At 36.0% G+C, this 25,191-nt stretch overlaps 1 long non-coding RNA gene across 1 annotated transcript in view; it reads left to right on the top strand.

Moving 5' to 3' along the window:
* Positions 1-25,191, top strand: part of LOC118887751 — a 281,041-nt gene that overhangs the window by 110,850 nt on the left and 145,000 nt on the right. The window contains exon 2 of the long non-coding RNA XR_005018145.1: positions 5,271-5,351. This is a non-coding gene — a long non-coding RNA (uncharacterized LOC118887751). The remainder of the gene's footprint in view (positions 1-5,270; positions 5,352-25,191) is intronic.

Here is a 25,191-nt window from a genome sequence, read left to right as displayed (position 1 = left end):
CATATCTTGGGTCACAAATCAAGCCTTGGTATGTTTAAGAAAATTGAAGTCGTATCAAGTATCTTTTCTGGCCACAATGCTATGAGACTAGATATCAATTACAGGAAAATATCTGTAAGAAATACAAACACATGGAGGCTACACAACACTCTACTTAATAACCAAGAGATTTCTGAAGAAATCAAAGAGGAACTCAAAAAATACCTAGAAACAAATGACAATGAAAACACAATGACCCAAAACCTGTGGGATGCAGCAAAAGCAGTTCTAAGAGGGAAGTTTATAGCTATACAAGCCTACCTTAAGAAACAAGAAACATCTCCAATAAACAACCTAACCTTACACCTAAAGCAATTAGAGAAAGAAGAACAAAAAAAGCCCAAGGTTAGCAGAAGGAAAGAAATCATAAAGATCCGATCAGAAATACATGAAAAAGAAATGAAGGAAACGATAGCAAAGATCAATAAAACTAAAAGCTGGTTCTTTGAGAAAATAAACAAAATTGATAAACCATTAGCCAGACTTGTCAAGAAAGAAAGGGAGAATACTCAAATCAATAGAATTAGAAATGAAAAAGGAGAAGTAACCACTGACACTGCAGAAATACAAACGATCATGAGAGATTACTATAAGCAACTCTATGCCAATAAAATGGACAACCTGGAAGAAATGGACAAATTCTTAGAAATGCACAACCTGCCGAGGCTGAACCAGGAAGAAATAGAAAATATGAACAGACCAATCACGAGCACTGAAATTGAAACTGTGATTAAAAATCTTCCAACAAACAAAAGCCCAGGACCAGATGGCTTCACAGGTGAATTCTATCAAACAGTTAGGGAAGAACTAACACCTGTCCCTCTCAAACTCTTCCAAAATATAGCAGAGGGAGGAACACTCCCAAACTCATTCTACGAGGCCACCATCACTCTGCTACCAAAACCAGACAAAGATGTCACAAAGAAAGAAAACTACACGCCAATATCACTGATGAACATAGATGCAAAAATCCTCAACAAAATACTAGCAAACAGAATCCCACAGCACATTAAAAGGATCATACATTATGATCAAGTGGGGTTTATCTCAGGAATGCAAGGATTCTTCAATATATGCAAATCAATCAACGTTATACACCATGTTAACAAATTGAATGAGGTAAACCATATGATCATCCCAATAGATGCAGAGAAAGCTTTCAACAAAATTCAACACCCATTTATGATAAAAACCCTCCAGAAAGTAGGCATAGAGGGAACTTTCCTCTACATAATAAAGGCCATATATGACAAACCCACAGCCAACATCGTCCTCAATGGTGAAAAACTGAAACCGTTTCCACTAAGATCAAGAACAAGACAAGGTTGCCCACTCTCACCACTATTATTCAACATAGTTTTGGAAGTTTTAGCCACAGCAATCAGAGAAGAAAAAGAAGTAAAAGGAATACAAATGGGAAAAGAAGAAGTAAAACTGTCACTGTTTGCAGATGACATGATACTATACATAGGGAATCCTAAAGATGCCACCAGAAAGCTACTAGAGCTCATCAATGAAATTGGTAAAGTAGCAGGATACAAAATTAATGCACAGAAATCTCTTGCATTCCTATACACTAATGATGAAAAATCTGAAAGTGAAATTAAGAAAACACTCCGATTTACCATTGCAACAAAAAGAATAAAATATCTAGGAATAAACCTACCTAAGGAGACAAAAGACCTGTATGCAGAAAATTATAAGACACTGATGAAAGAAATTGAAGATGATGCAAATAGATGGAGAGATATACCATGTTCTTGGACTGGTAGAATCAACATTGTGAAAATGACTACTACCCAAAGCAATCTACAGATTCAATGCAATCCCTATCAAACTACCACTGGCATTTTTCACAGAACTAGAACAAAAAATTTCACAATTTGTCTGGAAACGCAAAAGACCTCGAATAGACAAAGCAATCTTGAGAAAGAAAAACGGAGCTGGAGGAATCAGGCTCCCTGACTTCAGACTATACTACAAAGCAAGTATACTAATCAAGACAGTATGGTACTGGCACAAAAACGGAAATATAGATCAGTGGAACAGGATAGAAAGCCCAGAGATAAAGCCACGCACATATGGTCACCTTATCTTTGATAAAGGAGGCAAGAATATACAGTGGAGAAAAGACAGCCTCTTCAATAAGTGGTGCTGGGAAAACTGGACAGGTACATGTAAAAGAATGATATTAGAACACTGCCTAACACCATACAGAAAAATAAACTCAAAGTGGATTAAAGACCTAAATGTAATGCCAGACACTGCAAAACTCTTAGAGGAAAACATAGGCAGAACACTCTATGACATACATCACAGCAAGATCCTTTTTGACCCACCTCCTAGAGAAATGGAAATGAAAACAAAAATAAACAAATGGGACCTAATGAAACTTAAAAGCTTTTGCACAGCAAAGGAAACCATAAACAAGATGAAAAGACAACCCTCAGAATGGGAGAAAATATTTACAAATGAAGCAACTGACAAAGGATTAATCTCCAAAACATGCAAGCAACTTATGCAGCTGAATATCAAAAAAACAAACAACCCAATCCCAAAATGGGTAGAAGACCTAAATAGACATTTCTCCAAAGAAGATATACAGTTTGCCAACAAACACATGAAAGAATGCTCAACATCATTAATCATTAGAGAAATGCAAATCAAAACTACAATGAGATATCATCTCACACCAGTCAGAATGGCCATCATCAAAAAATCTACAAACAATAAATGCTGGAGAGGGTGTGGAGAAAAGGGAACCCTCTTGCACTGTTAGTGGGAATGTAAATGGATACAGCCACTATGGAGAACAGTATGGAGGTTCCTTAAAAAACTAAATATAGAACTACCATACAACCCAGCAATCCCACTACTGGGTATATACCCTGAAGAAACCGTAATTCAAAAAGAGTCATGTACCAAAATGTTCATTGCAGCTCTATTTATAATAGCCAGGACATGGAAGCAACCTAAGTATCCATCAACAGATAAATGGATAAAGAAGATGTGGCACATATATACAATGGAGTATTACTCAGCCATAAAACGGAACAAAACTGAGTTATTTGTAGTGAGGTGGATGGACCTAGAGACTGTCATACAGAGTGAAGTAAGTCAAAGAGGAAAACAAAATACCGTATGCTAACACATGTATGAAATCTAAAAAAGAAGAAAAAAAAAAGAAAATGGTCCAAAGAACCTGGGGGCAAGGCTGGAATAAAGATGCAGACCTACTAGAGAATGGACTTGAGGATACGGGGAGGGGGAAGGGTAAGCTGGGACAAAGTGAGAGAGTGGCATGGACATATATACGCTACCAAACGTAAAATAGATAGCTAGTGGGAAGCAGCCTCATAGCACAGGGAGATCAGCTCTGTGCTTTGTGACCACCTAGAGGGGTGGGATAGGGAGGGTGGGAGGGAGGGAGATGCAAGAGGGAAGAGATATGGGGACATGTGTATATGTATAACTGATTCACTTTGTTATCAAGCAGAAACTGACACACCATTGTAAAGCAATTATCCTCTAATAAAGATATTAAAAATAAAAAAATTTTAAAAATAAAAAATTTATAAAAGCTATTGTGGTTATTTTGATATTGGCCGGCCTCTTAACTGATAATACTTTTTTATGGTGTTTGATTAAATAAAAATAACAAGTTGAAAATTTTAATGGCATTCATCATTAGTAATAAAATGCATGTATTAAAAAATAAAAAATAAAATAAAATACATGTATTGGTATTTCCCAGAGGTTATAGCAACTACAAACAGTAAAATCTCCTTCAAGCAAGTTGGCCAGTGACATCTCTGACCATCTGATGGTGGCCATTAATTATAAAGAGCCAATGGTACTTGCTGGGAATTAATAAAAATCTCAATGAGAAAGGAAACTGGCAGAGGTAACCGAGTAGTGCTCACGGGTACAAGAAGGTGTGTGCAGAACTGCAGACTAGAATTCTTGTCTCTGAAGAGGCAGCATGGTCTGGTAGAGCAAGTATGCTTCTCAGAGTCAACCAAATTGGGCTTCACATCACCCTCATGCAGGGTGACTTGCAAAATACTTAACAGCTGGTCTGTGTGCAGGCACAACTACAGACGCTGGCTGTAAAAGCGCTGACATTCATATGTAATGGCAGAATATGAGTATACATGAGGTCAGCCCCACCATTTTACAGCACTTTTTTGTCATCATCTTTGCACCTAACCAAGTCAACAAACAGAGAAGCACTTTTCTATTAGCGCTGACTGAATTTCAAAGCACTCCACCCTTGAGCACAGCCTCCTCCGTCCTTGTCTTTTCCCAGACTCTCTGAGCCTCCTTCCTCCTCTCTGACTGCTCCCTCGCTTGCTTCTTCCTTTCCCATAAATGTGAGGCTGACCCTTTCCCTCCCTCTTCATTCCCTACACTCTCTCCCTTGGCAATCTCATGTGACTTCACTGCTTTCAAATGATCATGACTCGGGGACTCCAGCATTTTTGCCTTGGCTCCTCTGCTACGGATTCCCAAGGAACCTTCTGCCCCTCATCACACATTATTATGACCCTTTGTACTGGTTTGTCCTGATAAACTGGGAGGTTCATGGGGGCTGAGCTCCTGTCTTTCTCATTCAGTGCTGAGTCCCTGGGTCTAGCATAGTGCTGGGAATGTCGCAAGTGACTCAAGTTCTGGGGCGCAAATTCTCTGAAAATGTTCTCCGGTGAAACTGAAATGCATTCGGCTCCCCCCCTCCCCTTCTCCACTATGCTCAAAGTTTGTACCTTGGTCACGTGCCCCATTTACTTGGATTGCCCTCCCTACCCATTCTTCACTGTTCCAGCTCCCGCCCACCATCTTTAAGAAATCATACTCTGCAGCCTTAACCTGAAGTCCGCCCTCATCCATAAAGCTTTACCCAGTTTCCTTGTTGGAAGTACCCTGCCTCCTGATTCCCATAACATTTGATCTACAACTCGTTCGTGGTCCTCACCAGTTTGAGATCTTTATTGTGCTTTTTTATTTACCTAATTTCCTTAAGGAAAATGTTATGCGTCACACGTTACCAATCTCCTGTATCACCTGGTACATGCAAAGATACTTAGCAATTGCTTGTTATAAAAGGATTAAGTGAATGTTATCATTTTATAATTGTGTAGATAAATACATCATAGTGTAGTGAATACATACAGTTATAGTAAAACGAATACCTTATAGTAAAGCAATTTTTCCATTTTGTACTGTTTCTCCAGGCTTGTACCACAACCAACACCTTTGCTTGACAACTCTAATGCATAAACTGCCACAAAACTGAGGGAGAAGACAGCTTTTTGGTAAGTAGCATGTAAATTTTTAAATCTGGTTGTAATCAGAAAGCTAATATTTATGCCTCCATTGTGTTTCAAGCCCTATTTCATACTTTTTTTTTTCATATCCTGGTATGTTTTCTCGGAGATTAGATGGAATGGATGGAGAAAAGTTTTCAAAAAAATGATTGCTTCTTATAGACATTAGCATGAATCCTTTCAATTTTGACACCATGCTGAGACGATTCCATATATTTCTGAAATGAATTTATATTTTTGTGTACATTTTATTGAATATAACATTCAGAAAAAATGTGCAAATTGTAAGTGCACGGTGCTCAATTAATTTTCATTGAGTGAGCACATCCATGCAACTGGGAGCCAGTTAAGAAGCAGAGTGTTACCAGTCCCCCTCGTAGACGCCCCAATCCCTGTGACCTCTGCAGTCACACCCCCTCTCCACCACCCTTTCCCACCCCCATCAATGTCAATTACAGTCATGACCTCCCACACTGCAAACTAGTTTCCCCTACTTTCAAATTTTATGTGAATGGAGGGACTATCTTTTTCAATGACTTAAGAATAAAGACAAACTTGAAAAAGTGAGCAGGAAAACCAAGTGATGTTCTATTTATGTAGCAGCTGTTTTGCCAGATGATTTGACAGCTAATTGGAGTCGTATTGCTTTTATTCTTAAGCACAGCAAGTATCACCTGTTTTAATTGGGGGGTCACTGCTGATTCAGCACTGAACTTGGATTTTTTTTCTCATATTTGTGCCTAATAAATTATAGACTGCCCAAGATCAGGAAAGGTATTCATCATGTCAAATGTTTAAAGCAACTGTCTTTTATAATTAGAGCAAAAGATTTTCTTTTAGCATTGACTGATTAAATTGGTAATTAACATAGGATGAAGATTTTGCATGGTTTCTCAAAGGAACCAAGAAAATAGATAGAGGTACACTTAGATCAGCTAAAGGCTTAATAACACGTTTGTTCAAAGCTTTATTGTATTTAGCATAATAAATGAGAAATGGGATCGCATTTATTTATTTCAAGATGGGTGACTGCCTTTCCAGTTATGTATTCTAGAGAAGGCCTTACTAAGAACCTCCTAATCTCTGTTAAGTTTTAGGCATCTTCCCAAGAAGTAACAATTAAGCCCTGATACTTCATATGCTTACTTAATGATTCAAATAGTATCTTATTGATCAAGATCCTGGAAAGAAAGATATTAGAGTTTCTATCTATCCTCAATTTCCAAAATAATTGTTGCTGCCCAATTCCTTTTATACTATTATTAAATGTTATGACTTCTTATCCTAGTTTATTAATTTTCATTTTATGGCAACTGGTGCCTTTCTTAAAAATAATTTCTGTCATCCGAATCATCTCTTTCCATTTAGTGTGATTAATGGTTTGCAAATCACAGGGTGATAGTTTATATAATCTTGTTAATTATTGGTTATTCGTCTGTTACCCAGAGAAACTTCTTGACTTTGCTCCTCAATTTTATGATACACTCCAGTTTAGAGACCTATAGTCCTCTGTATGCTGCATCACCCCAACATGTTCTTGAACTTGCATTCAACCATCTTTAATTATGTGAATTTTGCATGTAAGAAAAACACTTAAAGTAATATTTCCTAATCAAGTTATTTTTAAAACTACTCAGTGGAATTCTGTTTTTCTTAAAGAGTATGTATGTTTTAAAGCATTTAGTGAATTGGAAGATTAAAATTGGTATTAAAAGATACAATTCAACAACATTCCAACTTCTTTAAATGTTAGGAATTACAAAATAGCTACTTGGAGATTGTTCCATTCAGTTATTAATATGTGTAAGTGTGAAAAACAAGACCTTTCTTCTATAATAAAGAGTGTCAATCCCTAATCACCCGGCCCCTCCAGCCTCACCCAATAGACAACCACTGTTCTTATTTCTATCTTGGTGATTAGTTTTGCTTATCCTTGAACTTCATTTAAATGTAGCTCAGTAAATGCAATGTGGTTTTTTTTGCTTCTGGCTTCTTTCACTCAATATAATGTTTCTGAGTCACGTGCTGTTCTTGAGTGTAACGGTAATTAACCTTGAAACAAATCGACACTGCTTCAGAGTCTTCGCCCCGCTTCACACTCCCACCAGAAATGTATGAGAGTTCCATTTGTCCCAGATCTTCACCAGCATTTGTTGTTATTAGTCTTCTGGGTTTTGGCTTTTCTTGTGACCTTGCTGTGGCTTTAATTGGCATTATCCTTATGATTAATGATTTGAGCATTATTAGCTTATTAGCCATTCACATTTCTCCGTTTTTTGAAGGTATCTATGTAAGTCATTTGCCCTTTAGGTGTGTTTGCCTGATTTGTAGGAGCTTTTAAAATATATTTTGGATATAAGACCTTTGTCAGATTTTATGGATTATGAATATTTTCATTTAGTCTGTGGCTTGTTTATTTTCTTAACTGTGTCTTTTGATAAACTGGTGTTTTGATTTTGATGAACTCTAACTTGTTGATTTTTCATTTATGGTTAATGTTTTTGGTGTCCTCTCTAAGAAATATTTGCCAATAACAAGTTTGAAAATTTTTATAGTTTTGGTTCTTACATTTCGGTCTGTGATGATCTTGAATTAATTTTTGTACATGGTTTGAGGTCAGGGTTGAGATGCATTGTCTTCACATTTTTATGCAATTATTCTACCACAATTTATTGAAAAAATAATGTCTTTCCAAGTTGACTTGCTTTGGCACATTAGTGAAAATCAATTGCTCATAAATAATATGTCTATTTCTGAACTATTTATTCTATTTCATTGATCTATTGGATTATCCCTATACCAATACCACTCTCTCTGGAACATGGTAGTCTTGAAATCAGATCATGTAAGCCTCCAATTGTGTTCTTTTTCATGATTGCTTTAGCTAGTTTAGATCCTTTACATTTCCATGTATATTTTAGAATTCACTAGTCAATTTCTACCAAAAAAAAATCCTGTTGGGATTTTGATTGAGATAGCACTGAGTCTGTAGTTCAATTTGACAGGAAATGACTATTTTAACAATTTTGAGTCTTCCAATCCATGAACATGGGAACTCTCTCCTTTCATTTAGATCTTTTTTCATATTTTGCCCTTTTCAGTGTAGATATTTCACACATCTTTTAAGCTTATTCTGAAATATTTTATCTTTTTATGCTCTTATAAAATGAATTTAAAATCTTCCATTTCCCATTTCATTGTTCACTGCCAATATGTAGAAATACCATGGATTTTTTTATATATTGGCCTTGTATCCTGCAATCATTCAGATGTACTTACTACTTCTAGTAGTTGTTTTTCCCATAGGTACCTTTGGATTTTTATGTAGATGGTCATTTTCTCTATGAATGTAGAATTTCACTTCATCTTTTCCCATTTTGATTCCTTTTATGTCTTTCTCTTTCCTGTTGTACAAATTTGGACTACCTGGCAAATGTTGAAAAGAAGTGGTGGGAACAGATATTTTGCTTTGTTCCTGATCTCAGAAGAAAAGTATTCAATGTTTTATCATTAAGTCTGATGTTTACTTTAGGCTTTTGGTAGTTGCCTTTTAAGACTAAGGAAGTTCTGTCTATTCCTGGTTTAAGCAGTGTGTTTTTTTGTTTGTTTGTTTTTGTTTTTCTGAGTTTTTTTTTTTATAATGAATAGGTATTGAATTTTGTCAAAAGCTTTTCTTCCTGCACATATTGAAATGATTATATGGTCTTTCTTCATTTTCTCATAATTCGGTGGATTAAATTGATCTTTTAAGTGCTATCTTTCATTACTGGGATAAATCCCCATTTGGTTGTAATGTATGGCCATTTTATGTAATCCTGGATTTGACTTGATAATGTTTTCTTAATAAAACTTATTTAAGTCTATATTCTGGAGGAACATTGGTCTCTGATTTTCTTGGAATATTTTTGTCAGGTTTTTATTATCAGGGTATTGCTGGCCTCTTTAAATGAGCTGGAAAATATTTATTTCCTCCTCCTTTCTTTTCTTAAATAACTATGTAGATTTATGTATCTATAAAATTTTGACAGAATTCACCAGAGACTCCATCTTGGCTTGGAGTCTTCTTGGTTGGGAGGTTTTTAATTATAAATTCAATTCTTTAAGAGATACAGAGTTATTCACATTTTTTCATTTTTTTTCTCATGTTAATTTAGGTGAATTGAGTTTTTCAACATTTTTATTTTATCTAAGTTGTCAAGCATTTTCCCACAAGTGTTCATAATATTCCTTTGTTATCCTTTAAGTTTCTGTATGAACTATGGTCATATCCCCTCTGTCATTCCTTATACTGGCAATTTGTGTTTTCAGTTTTTTTTTTTTGATAAGTTTTGCTGAGGTCCACTACTTTTATTAGTCTCTTCAAAGTACCAACTTTTGATTTGTTAGTTTTCTTTATTTTTTGTCTGTTTTTAATTTCATTTTTGCTCTTATTTTTACTATTTTTTTCTTCTTACTTTGGTTTTAATTTGATCCTTTTTTTCCAGATACTTAAGGCAGTAACGTAGATTATTAGCTTTAAAATGTTTTTCTCTTCCAAGTATTTTTAATGCTACAAGTTTCCCTTGAATCACTGCTTTAGCTGCCTTTCACACATTTTTATTCGTATTTTCATTGTCATTTACTTGAAAGTATTTTCTAGTTTCCATTTATGATTTATTCTTTTACATTGCATAATTCAGAGGTATGTTGTTTTAATTCCAAATACATGAGAATTTTTCTAGATCGCTTATTCTTGTGGATTTCTAATTTAATTCCTGTCATTAGAGACATATTTTGTGAGATTTCTATTTTTTGAAATTTATTGAGACATTTTATTTTCTAGCCCAGCATCAGTATAAGGTCTATCTTGGTGAATGTTCCAAGTGCTTTGGAAAGAAATTCATACTATGAAATTTTTGGATGTGGTGTTATATAACTATTAATTTATTCAATTTGGTTGATCACGTAGTTGAAATTGTCTTTATCCTAACAATTTTTTATCTACTAATTTTATAAAATACTGAGAGAGGTGTTAAAAGTCTCTACTTATGAATGTGGATGTATCACTTTCTTTTGTTCTGTATAACATTTGCTTTATGCATTTTTGAAGCTCTGTTATTAGGTGCATACACATATACCTGTGTTAGGGTTAATGTAAGTTCCTAATGAAATAACTATTTTATCATTATGAAATATCCCTCTTTTAACACTCCTTATCTTCATATCTGCTTTGTCTGATGTTAGTAGAGCCGCATTACCTAACTTTTGCCTATTGTTTTCATGGTATATCCTTTTCTAATCTTTTGCTTTCAGTATGCCTGTATCTTATAATGAAGGTGAATTTCTTGAGACCATGTATATTAGTTCTTCAATTTTGTCTGGTCTGCCTTATAATCAGAATTTTTAGCTCATTGCATTTAATAAAATTAATATTGCAGTTGAAGTCTGCAGCCTTGCTATTTATTGGATTTGGTTTTGATTCCTCTATTTCCCCTTTCCTGCTCTGTTTTGGGATTAATCTTTTTTTTCAATATACATTTTAATTCTTCCATTCAGGGTCTTTATTTGTACCTAATGTAATGGTTACAAGAGGCAATCTTATCATAGTATACTTAGTATGCTTCCCATAATATTTTAAAACTTTGTAACAGTATAATTACATTTGCTGCCTCATTCTTGTGCTATTTTTATCATATATTTTAATTCTACACAAAGACACTACAATATGATATTGTTTTTGCTTTAAACAGTCAGCTGTTTTTAAAAAAAAAAAACTAAGTATATTAGTTTGCTAGTGTTGCTATAACAAAATACCTGCTGAGTGGCTTAAACAACAGAAATTTATTGTCTCGCAGTTCTGGAAACTAGAAGTCCCAGATCAAGGTGTCAGCAAGCCATACCCCCTCTGTGGTAGATGCTAAGGAAAGCTCTCTGATCTAGGCCTGTCTCCTCTAACTTCTCATAGTTCCTTGGCTTCTGGGCACATAACGCCAATCTTCATATAGCATTCTTCCTGTATATATGTCTCTGTGTACAAATATCCCCCCCTTTTTTTATTATTAATTAATTTATTTTTATGGCTGTGTTGGGTCTTAGTTTCTGTGCAAGTGCTTTCTCTAGTTGTGGCAAGCGGGGGCCACTCTTCATCGCGGTGCGCGGGCCTCTCACTGTCGCGGCCTCTCTTGTTGCGGAGCACAGGCTCCAGACGCGCAGGCTCAGTAATTGTGGCTCACGGGCCCAGCTGCTCCGCGGCATGTGGGATCTTCCCAGACCTGGGCTCGAACCCGTGTCCCCTGCATTGGCAGGCAGATTCTCAACCACTGCGCCACCAGGGAAGCCCGAAATATCCCCTTTTTATAGGGACATTGAGCATATTGAATTAGGATCCACCTAATGATCTCATCTTAACATGACTACATCTGCAAAGACCCTATTTCCAAACTAGGTCACATTCACAGGTACTGGGGATTAGGACTTCAATGTATGAATTTTGGGAGACACAATTCAACCCATAATGCTAAGAAAAGGGGGGAAACGTTTATATATATCTCTGTATATTTACAGTTTCCCACTTTCTTCATTCCTTCCCATAGATCAAGTTTCCATCTGGTATAATTTCCCTTCAGCCTGAAGATATTTTTGTAGCATTTCTGGCAGTGCAGGTTTGCTAGTGACAAATTTTCTCAGCTTTCATTTATCTGAAAATCTTTATTTTAATCTATGGAAAGGATATTTTTTTACTGGACACAGAATTCTGGCTTGATAACGTTTTTTCCCATCACTTTGAAGGTGTCATTTAATTGTCTTCTGGCCTCCATTGTTTCTGATGGGAAGTTGGCCATCATTCATACTGTTATTCTTTTATATCAAGATCTGTCAGCTTAGCACTTTTTATGTTTTAAGCCATGTAATTCTTTGCTGTAGGTGGCTTTCCTGTGCATCATAGCGTGTTTAGCAGCACCTCTGGCCTCTACTTAGTTGCCATTAGCACCCCACCTGCACCTTCAGTGTGAAAATCAAATATATGTCCAGTTGTCTCAAATATCCTGTTCAGCTTTATTGTTCCTTATTGTGGGAGAGCATGGCCATTGCCAATTATTCCATCATGGCCACGTGTGGAAGATTTTCTGATTTGCCATGGTGTTTAATGAGAGACAAAATAATTGCAGTGAATCTGTTTTCATTTCAGTAGAGTTAAAGGACATGCCATCATCTTCAAATCTAGACAAATAAAATATCCCCCAATCTCTAATAAAGTGAACACATCTCCTGATTTTCCTAGCATAGTGCCAGTTAATGCCTATTATTGATAACTCCTCATTTCACTTTCAAAAATATTCTAGTTTTTATACATCATTGTAAATCAACTATACTTCAATTTAAAAAATAAAAACAAAAAAATCTAGTTTTGGCAATAAATTGCCAGCCTACCGTATTTATACATATTAATAATAATGATTATAAGTGGGAGAATCCTATATAATCCAACGTAATCTTCATTATACAATCATTTTGAGTATTCATTTTGCCTTTTCCAAATTTAAGATCATTATTTCTTTTTAGGAATAACATTTTCTTTACCAGTGTGTAAGTTTGCATACAACCAACCTCTCCGTTTGCTAGTGCTTTGAAATGTTTCAAATGTGGTCAAAAAGTGACTTAAGAAATAAACTGCATAACACAGAAGAGACTTTTATTAGGATAGTTCTCACATAGGAAAAATGTATCCTATTTACTCACAGATTTCTCTTTTACTAGATTTTTTATTGTCAAGAGACAGCAAATTGCTCTCACTTGCCATGGTTGGTTGGACTAACTCCATGGACTCTGGCCAGAGCCCTGGCTTGATACAAATGTGGCAATGGACAGATGCAATGATGTATTATTGGGAGGAGGAGTTAAGACATGTTCTTAGGTCTTGAAGCTCTCTTAGTTCCTCTTACAGTCATGTACATCTTAGCTGTCGTGACCTTCCGAAAAACACCCTACAGAAAAAGACATTTATGCAGAGAAAAATGTCCTATATTTCCTTACATTTGGAAAAGCATGAGTTTCTTAAGGAAAACAGTAATTGAGAGTAATTGCAGTATCTCTGGCCATCAGTATGACTCCCCTAATTTAAGGACATCATATTCTCTGGACTGCATTTCTGGCCATGTAGTCAATGCCTTGGTAGCTTAGTAAACATAATGTAAATCCGATACACTTGTTTATTATTTATTTTCTTTGAATATATACCTAGATAATGCAAACTGACAAAGTTGTTTTTCAATCACCCCATTGTATATCATACTGAAGATGGTAATAAATGTTGAACTTTCAAACCTTATGCAAATATGTTGTATTTCCATCTATCTCCTGTTCAACAATTTATTATTTTTATGTTTTCATATTGAAAATTATTCATAACCTATTTAATGTCAGACTTGTACCTACAATGAAATATGGAGAACACCTTTCATTAAGCGGAAGGTTTTCTTTTATGATAGTCCTTACAGAAGATTCAAACTGTTAGTCAGAGGTACTTATTTTGAGAGAGTAGCAGCTTGGGTGCTGTAATATGTTTCTTCTGTTTTAAAACATCCCAAAGAATGCTGTCAGCTCTAAGTTTCTATACCTAGTATCTCCTAAATCAGATCAGACCATTTTTATGTAATGGTTGCAAATGTGTTTTTTTGAATGTTAAATCTGCTTCTGTTTTTCAATCAATTTAAAATGTGTAGAAAAAAGTGTTCTGATTGTATATTATCCAATTTTCATCAGCTGCCGGAAGGAAATGCTGTGAAAATCTGTGATTTAAAACCCTTAAAACTTCTGCTTGAAATGCATGTTTTGTTAACAACATTAGAGATGCAAAGTATCTTAAACAGAATTTTGATGTCTTTATTAATAGCATTTAAAAGTTTTAGGATTTCAGATATTCATAGATTTTGTTCTCCTTGATTTACAAGGTCATGTACTTTAGACCTTTCTATTTCTCCTTTTGGAAATAATTGGAACTGTGAAGGCAAGTGGTAAAAGAAAGAAAAAGAATTGCATTATTAGTGACAATGCTATCCTTTCTAGGGTTTAATGGAAAAACATATTTTATATTGGCTATATAAATAACCATAAATAACAATGAACACTCAAAACCCATTGTGTATAAATCACTTGCCTGTGAGCTGCGTGAAATACAAAGATCTTGTCTTCCGTGAGTTTGTAATCTAGTTAAATAAATAAAAATACAACATGCCAAAGGAGTGGTAGACTTAAGTGCTGTAGGGATTTAGAAGAGCAAAAATTGTTTTTTCTTTCTCTATGACTTGATGGCTGAAGTGGGACTTGAGTTAAGGAGTGAAAGTAATGCATAATAGTAATTCATGATGAAAATACTGGTCAATACTAACAAATTTAAGTGCAACATATTTTTCTTCTGTGATCCTTATGAGTGTCTCATGCACTTTGTTTTTTTAACATCTTTATTGGAGTGTAATTGCTTTACAATAGTGTGTTAGTTTCTGCTTTCTAACAAAGTGAATCAGCTATACATATACATATATCCCCATATCTCCTCCCTCTTGCATCTCCCTCCCATCCTCCCTACCCCACCCTTCTAGGTGGTCTCAAAGCACCGAGCTGATCTCCCTGTGCTATGCAGCTGCTTCCCACTAGCTATCTATTTTACATTTGGTAGTGTATATATGTCCATGCCACTCTCTCACTTTGTCCCAGCTTACCCTTCCCCCTCCCCATGTCCTCAAGTCCGTTCTCTACTTCTGCATCTTTACTCCTGTCCTGCCCCTAGGTTCATCAGAATCAATTTTTTTTTAGATTCCATGTATATGTGTTAGCATACGGTATTTGTTTTTCTCTTCCTGACTTACTTCACTCTGTATGACAGACTCCAAGTCCATCCACCTCACTACAAACAACTCAATTTCATTTCTTTTTATGGCTGAGTAATATTCCATTATATATATGTGCCACATCTTCTTTATCCATTCATCTGTCGATGGACATTTAGATTGCTTCCATGTCCTGGCTATTGTAAATAGAGCTGCAGTGAACATTGTGGTACATGACTCTTTTTGAATGATGGTTTCTCAGGGTATATGCCCAGTAGTGGGATTGCTGGGTCATATAGTAGTTCTATTTTTAGTTTTTTAAAGAACCTCCATACTGTTCTCCATAGTGGCTGTATCAATTTACATTCCCACCAACAGTGCAAGAGGGTTCCCTTTTCTCCACACCCTCTCCAGCATTTATTGTTTGTAGATTTTTTGATGATGGCCATTCTGAATGGTGTGAGGTGATACCTCATTGTAGTTTTGATTTGCATTTCTCTAATGATTAGTGATGTTGAGCATCCTTTCATATGTTTGTTGGCAATCTGTATATCTTCTTTGGAGAAATGTCTGTTTAGATCTTCTGCCCATTTTTGGATTGGGTTGTTTGTTTTTTTGATATTGAGCTGCATGAGCTGCTTGTATATTTTGGAGATTAATCCTTTGTCAGTTGCTTCATTTGCAAATATTTTCTCCCATTCTGATGGTTGTCTTTTTGTCTTATTTATGGTTTCCTTTGCTGTTCAAAGGTTTTAAGTTTCATTAGGTCCCATTTGATTATTTTTGTTTTTATTTCCATTTCTCTAGGAGGTGGGTCAAAAAGGATATTTCTGTGATTTATGTCATAGAGTGTTCTGCCTATGTTTTCCTCTAAGAGTTTGATAGTGTCTGGCCTTACATCTAGGTCTTTAATCCATTTTGAGTTTATTTTTGTGGATAGTGTTAGGAAGTGTTCTAATTTCATTCTTTTACATATAGCTGTTCAGTTTTCCCAGCACCACTTATTGAAGAGGCTGTTTTTTCTCCATTATATATTCTTGCCTCCTTTATCAAAGATAAGATGACAATATGTGTGTGGGTTTATTTCTGGGCTTTCTATCCTGTCCCATTGATCTATATTTCTGTTTTTGTGCCAGTACCATACTGTCTTGATTACTGTAGCTTTGTAGTATAGTCTGATGTCTGAGAACCTGATTCCCCTAGCTCTGTTTTTCTGTCTCAAGATTGCTTTGGCTATTCGGGGTCTTTTGTGTTTCCATACAAATTGTGAAATTTTTTGTTCTAGTTCTGTGAAAAATGCCATTGGTAGTTTGATAGGGATTGCATTGAATCTGTAGATTGCTTTGGGTAGTAGAGTCATTTTCACAATGTTGATTCTTCCAATCCAAGAACATGGTATATCTCTCCATCTATTTGTATCTCTTTAATTTCTTTCAACAGTGACTTATAATTTTCTGCATACAGGTATTTTGTCTCCTTATGTAGGTTTATTCCTAGGTACTTTATTCTTTTTGTTGCAGTGGTAAATGGGAGAGTGTTCTTAATTTCACTTTCAGATTTTTCATCATTAGTGTATAGGAATGCAAGAGATTTCTGTGCATTAATTTTGTATCCTGCTACTTTACCAAATTCATTGATTAGCTCTAGTAGTGTTCTGGTAGCATCTTTAGGATTCTCCATGTATAGTATCATGTCATCTGCAAACAGTGAAAGTTTTACTTCTTCTTTTCCGATTTGGATTCCTTTTATTTCTTTTTCTTCTCTGATTGCTGTGGCTAAAACTTCCAAAACTATGTTGAATAATATTGGTGAGAGTGGACAACCTTGTCTTGTTCCTGATCTTAGAGGAAATGCTTTCAGTTTTTCACCATTGAGAATGATGTTTGCTGTGGGTTTGTCGTATATGGCCTTTATTATGTTGAGGTAAGTTCCCTCTATGCCTACTTTCTGGAGAGTTTTTATCATAAATGGGTGTTGAATTTTGTCAGAAGCTTTTTCTGCATCTATTGAGATGATCATATGGTTTTTATCCTTTAATTTGTTTAATATGGTGTATCGCATTGATTGATTTGCGTATATTGAAGAATCCTTGCATTCCTGGGATAAACCCCAGTTGATCATGGTGTGTGATCCTTTTAATGTGCTGTTGGATTCTGTTTGCTAGTATTTTGTTGAGGATTTTTGCATGTATGTTCATCAGTGATATTGGCCTGTAGTTTTCTTTCTTTGTGACATCTTTGTCTGGTTTTGGTATCAGGGTGATGGTGGCCTCATAGAATGAGTTTGGGAGTGTTCCTCCCTCTGCAATATTTTGGAAGAGTTTGAGAAGGATAGGTGTTAGCTCTTCTCTAAATGTTTGATAGAATTCACCTGTGAAGCCATCTGGTCCTGGGCTTTTGTTTGTTGGAAGATTTTTAATCACAGTCTCAATTTCAATGCTTGTGTTTGGTATGTTTATATTTTCTATTTCTTCCTGGTTCAGTCTTGGAAGGTTGTGCTTTTCTAAGAATTTGTCCATTTCTTCCAGGTTGTCCATTTTATTGGCATCTAGTTGCTTGTAGTAATCTCTCATGATCCTTTGTATTTCTGCAGTGTCTGTTGTTACTTCTCCTTTTTCATTTCTAATTCTATTGATTTGAGTCATCTCCCTTTTTTTCTTGATGTGTCTGGCTAATGGTTTATCAATTTTGTTTATCTTCTCAAAGAATCAGCTTTCAGTTTTATTGATCTTTGCAATTGTTTCCTTCATTTCTTTTTCATTTATTTCTGATCTGATCTTTATGATTTCTTTCCTTCTGCTAACTTTGGGGTTTTTTGGTCTTCTTTCTCTAATTGCTTTAGGTGTAAGGTTAGGTTGTTTATTTGAGATGCTTCTTGTTTCTTGAGGTAGGATTGTATTGCTATAAACTTCCTCTTAGAACTGCTTTTGCTGCATCCCATAGGTTTTGGGTCATCATGTTTTCATTGTCATTTGTTTCTAGGTATTTTTTGATTTGCTGTTTGATTTCTTCAGTGGCAGCATATTTTTTATTAAACCTAGCAACCTATGTTGGATATGAAAAATGGTAAAAATATGATATCAACCAATTAGAACAGATGATTTTCTTTTTTATAGCTATCTTTGGTTTCATGCTAATTGATAAAAGCAGAAGTACTGAAACTTTGTGTTAATTAGTACTTTATTTAGTTTTTCATATTGTGTTTTACCTAATCTATCAATCAGTGTTTATGCTCATCCGCAAGTAAGAGATTACCAAAAAATTGTGACATATACATACAGGGATTTATTTTCTCACTTAAAACAAGTCCCAGGTTATGGCACCTCCATGATGTCATTAAGATTTTTCCTCATCCTTGACTATTCCACCCCTGTGGTATTCGATCAGGTCCAAGAGAGCTGCTGGAGCTCCAGTCATCACATCCCTCTTTCAGGCCTACAGAGAGTAGAAGGGACAAAGAAGGATGCCAGCCCTTCCTTTAAGGAGCCTTCAGGGAAGCACCACACATTACTTTGCTTATATGTCAGTGGCCAAAAGGTAGTCAAGTAAGCAACTCTACTGCAAACAGTTTAGGAAATGCAGTTGTCCAGTTGGTTACATGACTGCCTAGACTGAAGTTAAGGATTTGGTTTTTTGTTTTGTTTTGTTTTGTTTTTTTGCTATGGAGAGGAAGGAGGTATCAGAGACTAGAGTAGGCACATAGCCATTTCTGTCATTCCTACTAAACATTTTTCATGTCCGTGGTGCAAATTGTGGCATTACTAAGTTGAAATGAGCCTGGCTGACATTATATAAGGGATATTGCTTACTGGGTTGATATTCTAGGCACCACCCATGCCAGTTGTCCAATTACATGATGATCATGAAAAATTTCATTGAAAATGACTAAACCTAGAATGAGAGTGTTGGATCTCTGGCTGTGTGGTTAATTTATATAAGAGTGTATGTGTCATTATATTGGTTGAAAAGATGGATAGATAGATAGATACATGGGTATGTATATAGGTAACAGGTTGTATAGTTAGGTTGATAGAAAAATAGAGGGAAGGAGCTGAGACTGCAGGGGAGAGATGGGGAGAAGAGGAAAGGAACAAAGCTAAACTAAGGAATTGGAGAGAATTCTTAGCCATACTCGAAGGATAGTCTGGTCTTGTCAAAATGTACATCTCTGTATTGACCCATTTTGCAGATCATCTTCTCAGTGCTGCACAACCTTCTGCTCTTGGATGCTGTTTTATTTAAGATCCTTAGCATTATTTGCAGATGATTCTTTATTTCCACATATGTAAATGCTGAGAGTGTACTTAAATTATGGTCCTGAGGAAACCTTTTTCTTCTAACATTTTATCTTATGTTGACGTCTTTATTTATTTCTTAACAAGGGAGTAGCTCTATCTATGAATCTCTTCTGAGTGCTTTTTCCTACAGGTCTGCCTTCTAAGTCACCCCAGTGTTGTCTGTGTTGTCTGTAGGCTGCCTTTCCCATCACCCTGGTGGAGGGTCTATTCCCTCCTCACAGTTAAGAATCAGCTCCTCACTTAGTCTTAGACGGAAACAGCTGTACTGGGCAGCTTCGTGATGTTATCCCGTATGTTATCCCATTTAACATCTCTCTGCGCGGAAAAGCAAGACTTACTGTTTCACTATTACAGGTGCAGAAATATGTGGGCCAGGTTATAGAGACCCACACTGCCTAGTGACCTAAATTCAAAGAACAATATTCAGTACAGTGTGTACAATGAACCACTGTCTTGGTTCATCACAGGCGAAAAAGAAAAAATAAAAAATCTCAGAGGAATTTTCAGTGAAAGAGATTACCTCCAACCACATTAAAAATGTTTTCAGGGGGCTTCCCTGGTGGCGCAGTGGTTAAGAATCTGCCTGCCAATGCAGGGGACACGGGTTCAAGCCCTGGTCCGGGAAGATCCCACATGCCATGGAGCAACAAAGCCCATGCGCCACAACTACTGAGCCTGTGCTCTAGAGCCCGCGTGCCATAACTACTGAAGCCCGCGCGCCTAGAGCCCATGCTCCGCAACAAGAGAAGCCCCTGCAATGAGAAGCCTGCGCACGGCAATGAAGAGTAGCCCCTGCTCGCCGCAAATAGAGAAAGCCCGCGTGCAGCAACAAAGACCCAATGCAGCCAAAAATAAATAAATAGAATAAATAAGTTAAAAAAAATTGTTTTTAAATGTTTTCAGGGGCCCTCCTTACTGGTTTTGAGGAATGTAAATTCTGCATCTCTCCCAGCAACATGACAGTCTCACAGAAATTAGGTACAATCAAAAGAAGGTAGAACAGCAGTGAAGGGAATTTGCTGCCAGCTTAGAGAACAAGGTGCTACGTTACCGAAACAGCACGTCATCTATTCTCATGGGAGTGCATTGAATATCTGCAGTACCATTTCCATTCGTGAAGACATTATTTTTAAATTTCAGTGTACAGCGATAACAGTAGTTAATTAGATACATGTTACTTCTTCTTTAAAATATCCTATGCTCATCTAATTCATTTGGTGTCCGAGATCACGGTGTAGAAACCCCAGATTCTTGTGATATTTAGGCGAGGGCTTTTAGTTTTAATCCCTCTTTTAAAACTGGTAGACTCACTTGTGGCACTTGATTGATTGCACGTTCCAAAGTGATCTGTCAAATATCCGCACCTGCGAGCATGCCTTCATGCGCAGACTGAAGTTAAGGAAAGAAAATATGGGAGAAAATATGGGTTTTTTTCATGTGCAGATTGGATTTTAAAAATAAAATAGGTGAACTGCTTTTTAGGGTGTCTAAGTTAATTTTTCAAATTCAACTCTTGCATAGTAGTCAATGGGGAGGGGATAAATATGATGGGATTTTCATTTGCATTGCCCTTCCTCTTCTCTGAAATAATTTATTATAATTTTCATGAGGCTTCATAATATTATTCATTCGCTTCATAATTGAAACGTTAAACGCTGCCCCCTGTTGATTCCTGACCTGTACCAGCCAAAGGCACCTTCCTCTCCTCCTTCTCTCCTTCCCGACAAAGGAAGTTAGCAAGTTTGATAACCAGGGATAACCTACATCGATGATCCTGGACTTATTTATTTATAAAATAGGAGTTGAAGTTCCTGGCTTCTTAGAAATAGGTGGTACATTAACAGACTGAAATGATTTAAAATTTCAAATTTTATGCAAATATTAAGAATTGTTACTGAAAAGGTGTACACAAACAACAAAAGACACTGGAGAATTAAAATGTAATCATACTTTCATCAGTAACAATTTATCATTCTGACTGGCATAAAAAAGTATTTAAAAATAAGCTGTGACAACTTACTGTATTCAGTTTTACTACCCAATTTTTAATAAGATAGCAAAAGGAAAAGCCGTGATACAGGGTCATTGAATGTCAGGGAAATCGTCTGCAACTAGAGCAATGCCTGTTACTTAGTAGGTGCTAAGTAAAAATTTATTTAATGAGATCAACTTCTAGACTTTGAAAGCAGATTAGGAAAAAAAATGTACCCTTCCTTTAGTAAAGATTTGTATAAACTCAGGAAGAAGTTTCAGTTTGCCTGGTAAATGACATATCTTATATCTTTGGACAAAATCAGTAAAGTCTACAAAGAACTGAATACATCACCTACTATGGCCAACTTCCAGCACCAGCCCAAATGGGATTATGAAGCCATTCGGATTTTATAGGGCAGGTCAGTACTTTTGTCCCTGAAATATGAGTCATGTTTTGTTTATTTCATCTTATCATTCTGTTGTTTTACCCAAGCTAATTTGGTTTGTAATGAGAATAACTCATTAAGCTAGTATATGATAAAATTGCCTTGGGCTAGAAGCTAGGATTCTAGCGGAAATCCCAAATGTGAAAGTCTTCGCCCCTACTCTTCCTGTTTGGGGATAATTTGGCTCTACTTCTGCTCCATATTCTCAGGATTTATTTTCTGACCACCTCTTTAAAAGGGTAGCATAATTTAGAATACAGTTTAGGGATATGAAATTTAAAAAGTCATTCATTGAGGCAGGCGTAATGATTGAGTCAGTTATGTTACTTCTCACTAGGTTTCTGAAACGGACACCAGCAAGATGAAGGAAACTTAGTGGAAGTAATTAACAGAGAAAAATTAAGGAGAAGGGGCATGTAAAGAGACTGAGTTTAAACACGTTAGTGCAGAAAAAAGACAAATACATTATTCTGGGGAAAAGTGATATTGGAAACCAGGAAGAGAGGATAATATTTATTGACCACATACTATGTATGAAGCATTATTCTAGGTCATGAAATATATCCACTTGGTCTTAAATTTTGACCCCCTTGGCTTATCTTGCTTTACTTTTATTAGCATTAGTAGCAAATATTAAAACGGTGCCGAGTCAATGAAATAGAACAAAACTGTGTCTCCTGGAGATTTGTAGAGCTTTGGCCCAGATAATGCCAAAAACTTACTATCAGATGTTCACCTTTGGGCTGCCTGGGTTTTCTGACTTTGACAGCCAACTGAAGTGATTGCAGGAACTGTAACATATAAACTAAACGACTAATATATTCATCTCCTTGCTGAGCATCTGAACCATAAAATTGGCCTAATTTTTAGCTTCAGGCTCTTGATGACGTTCTTCCCAATTAGTATGATTATCTTTTAAACGTTTCCTCACATTCATGTAACTTCTACGATTTTGTAGACTTTTGAGTGAGGGGGAAATAGGCACACAGTACAGAAAGTCAAAAATTGCAGGGTGAAAATACTCTCGTGTAATTTTGAGTTAATTCTGGAAGTTCAAGATTTTCGTTGAAAGAACATATGTTTTCAAGGACTTCCGCGGTCCCCCTGTTTGCCCGCAGAGTTAAGGCTGCAACACCCTGGCTCTTCAGGCTCCGACTTTAGGAGGAAAACCCTATGTAGAGGGCATCTGCTCAATTCTAATAATAAATTTTAAGGGAGGGACAGAATCGAAATGAGAAGCAAATGGATTAATTATTCCTCTATGTGGGACCTGGGAATTCATTCATTATGTGTGTTCCTCATCACTTTGTGTACTCTTGGGCTTCTGCAGAAATGTTAAGTGAGAAATGAAAGGGGGAAGATTTTATTTTGTCAGCATGGGAATTTCAATTTAAGTATTCCAGAAAAGAGAAATATCCCGAACACTGGGACCTGTACACAACGTATCACCTATGGCCCTCTTCTTGGAATTAGAGTTTGAAGATGCATAAACTATGGTGTCCATTCTCAACAACACCATAGTCCAACTGGGAAACACCCAGATTCTAATCCTGACTTTGCCCCTAGATAATTGTATCACCTTGGACACTTAGCGTCAAAGATGTCATTTGTAAAATTAGAGGATTGGAACAAATTATTTCTAAGTTCTCCTCCACTTCCAAAATTTTGTTATAGATTATCATAGATTTCTGTTGTTGGAAAGGACTTAGAGATACTTTAACAATTTACTTACCTAGTCCAACACTTTCTTCCAAATTGGTCCAATAGGTGGGTGAAAGCTGAAAATGCAGTTATAGCTTAGAGTCATGCACATAGAGATAATTACTTAAAATATCAAAATGAACGGGCTCTCAAAAGGTATGATTAAGAGAAGCAGAGAAACGGTATAAAATGATTTCAAAACAACCACCCAAGTCAAATCAACCACCTTGCAACTTGTTAATCAACAATTTTTAAATTACGATCTTAGGTCTTTTAAAAAATATATACATATTCCTGGGGATTTTGACCCTGTCCAAGGTTATGGCTCATTTTGTGTTTCATTTTGTATTTATAATCTGTTGTGCTTATTGTATATTTCCTTTTATGCAACTAATCTTTTTGTTTAATAGCAGGTGTAGTTCATCTAACATCTCAAATTGTGGGTGAAAAACCTGTTTCTCTAAACAAATAGTAAGCTCTCCAGAGGTAGAATTTTGTACTAAGAACGTGTGTATGTGTGTATGCGTGTGTGTGTGAGTGTTTAGCTGAGTGGAAGAGAGGTTCATCGGTTCATCCAAATCATCCATGTTAGGCATGTTCTGAAAATGAACGAGCATACTCCTAACACTGGATTCCATCCCACTGATCAAACTATTTTTACATTGTAATTTTTACAAAGAATTTGAGACAACATCCAATTTTTCTTCAAACCTATAGCAAAATAATAGAACTATAAATAGAGATAGAAGATCAGTGCCAGGGACAAGGAGAACATAAATATGCCAATCATAAGATGAGTCTAGTCGCTGAGCATCGTATTTTGTTTGAGCTTTCTGGTAGCCAGAGGAAATAAATAGAAACATGTTCAGTTATCAGGTTCTCGTTAATGGATAGGAGGAAGCATGCTGGTCCCTCAGGGGAAATAACACATTTTGATAAACACATTAAACAGTTGTGTTCTCCTGACAAAATCCTGTGGAACTCTTCTCATTATTTACACTGAATTCCAGATGAATTGATTATTTTTCATGGCACATTGATAGGTTTATCTACCAACAGGACATCGTATGGCACCTTGCTTCCCAGATAACAAACTAGTTATTGGGCTAGCCCTGTTAGTTCAAAGTCTCTTGGCTTGAATATAGAAATAACAAAGTTAAAATTACTGACTATAGTTACTGTTTTCCCTTTCTTTTAATTTTTTAAAAAAATTTCTTTCTTATTATGGTAAAATATCCATAATGTAAAACGTACCATTTTAACCGTTTTTAAGTGTACAATACAATGGCAATAAGTACATTCACAACATTGTATAACCATCACTACTATCTATTTCCAGAATTTTTCATCATCCCAAACAGAAACTCTGTACCCATTAAACGGTAACTTCCCGTTTCCCTTCTCCCCTCTACTAACCTGTATTCTACTTTCTGTCTCTATGAATTCCCTATTCTGTGTACCTCATATAAATGGAATCATGTTATACTTGTTCTTCTGTGTCTGGCTTATTTAACTTATAAATTTTTCAAGGTTCAACCATGTTGTAGGATATATTAGAATTTCATTTCTTTTTATGGCTGAATAATACTTCATTGTATCTTTTC

This window comes from Balaenoptera musculus, chromosome 21, assembly GCF_009873245.2.
Source record: "Balaenoptera musculus isolate JJ_BM4_2016_0621 chromosome 21, mBalMus1.pri.v3, whole genome shotgun sequence".
Lineage (NCBI taxonomy): Eukaryota > Metazoa > Chordata > Mammalia > Artiodactyla > Balaenopteridae > Balaenoptera > Balaenoptera musculus.
Note: the sequence above shows the minus strand (reverse complement) of the source record. Positions and strands in the feature narration are given on the sequence as shown.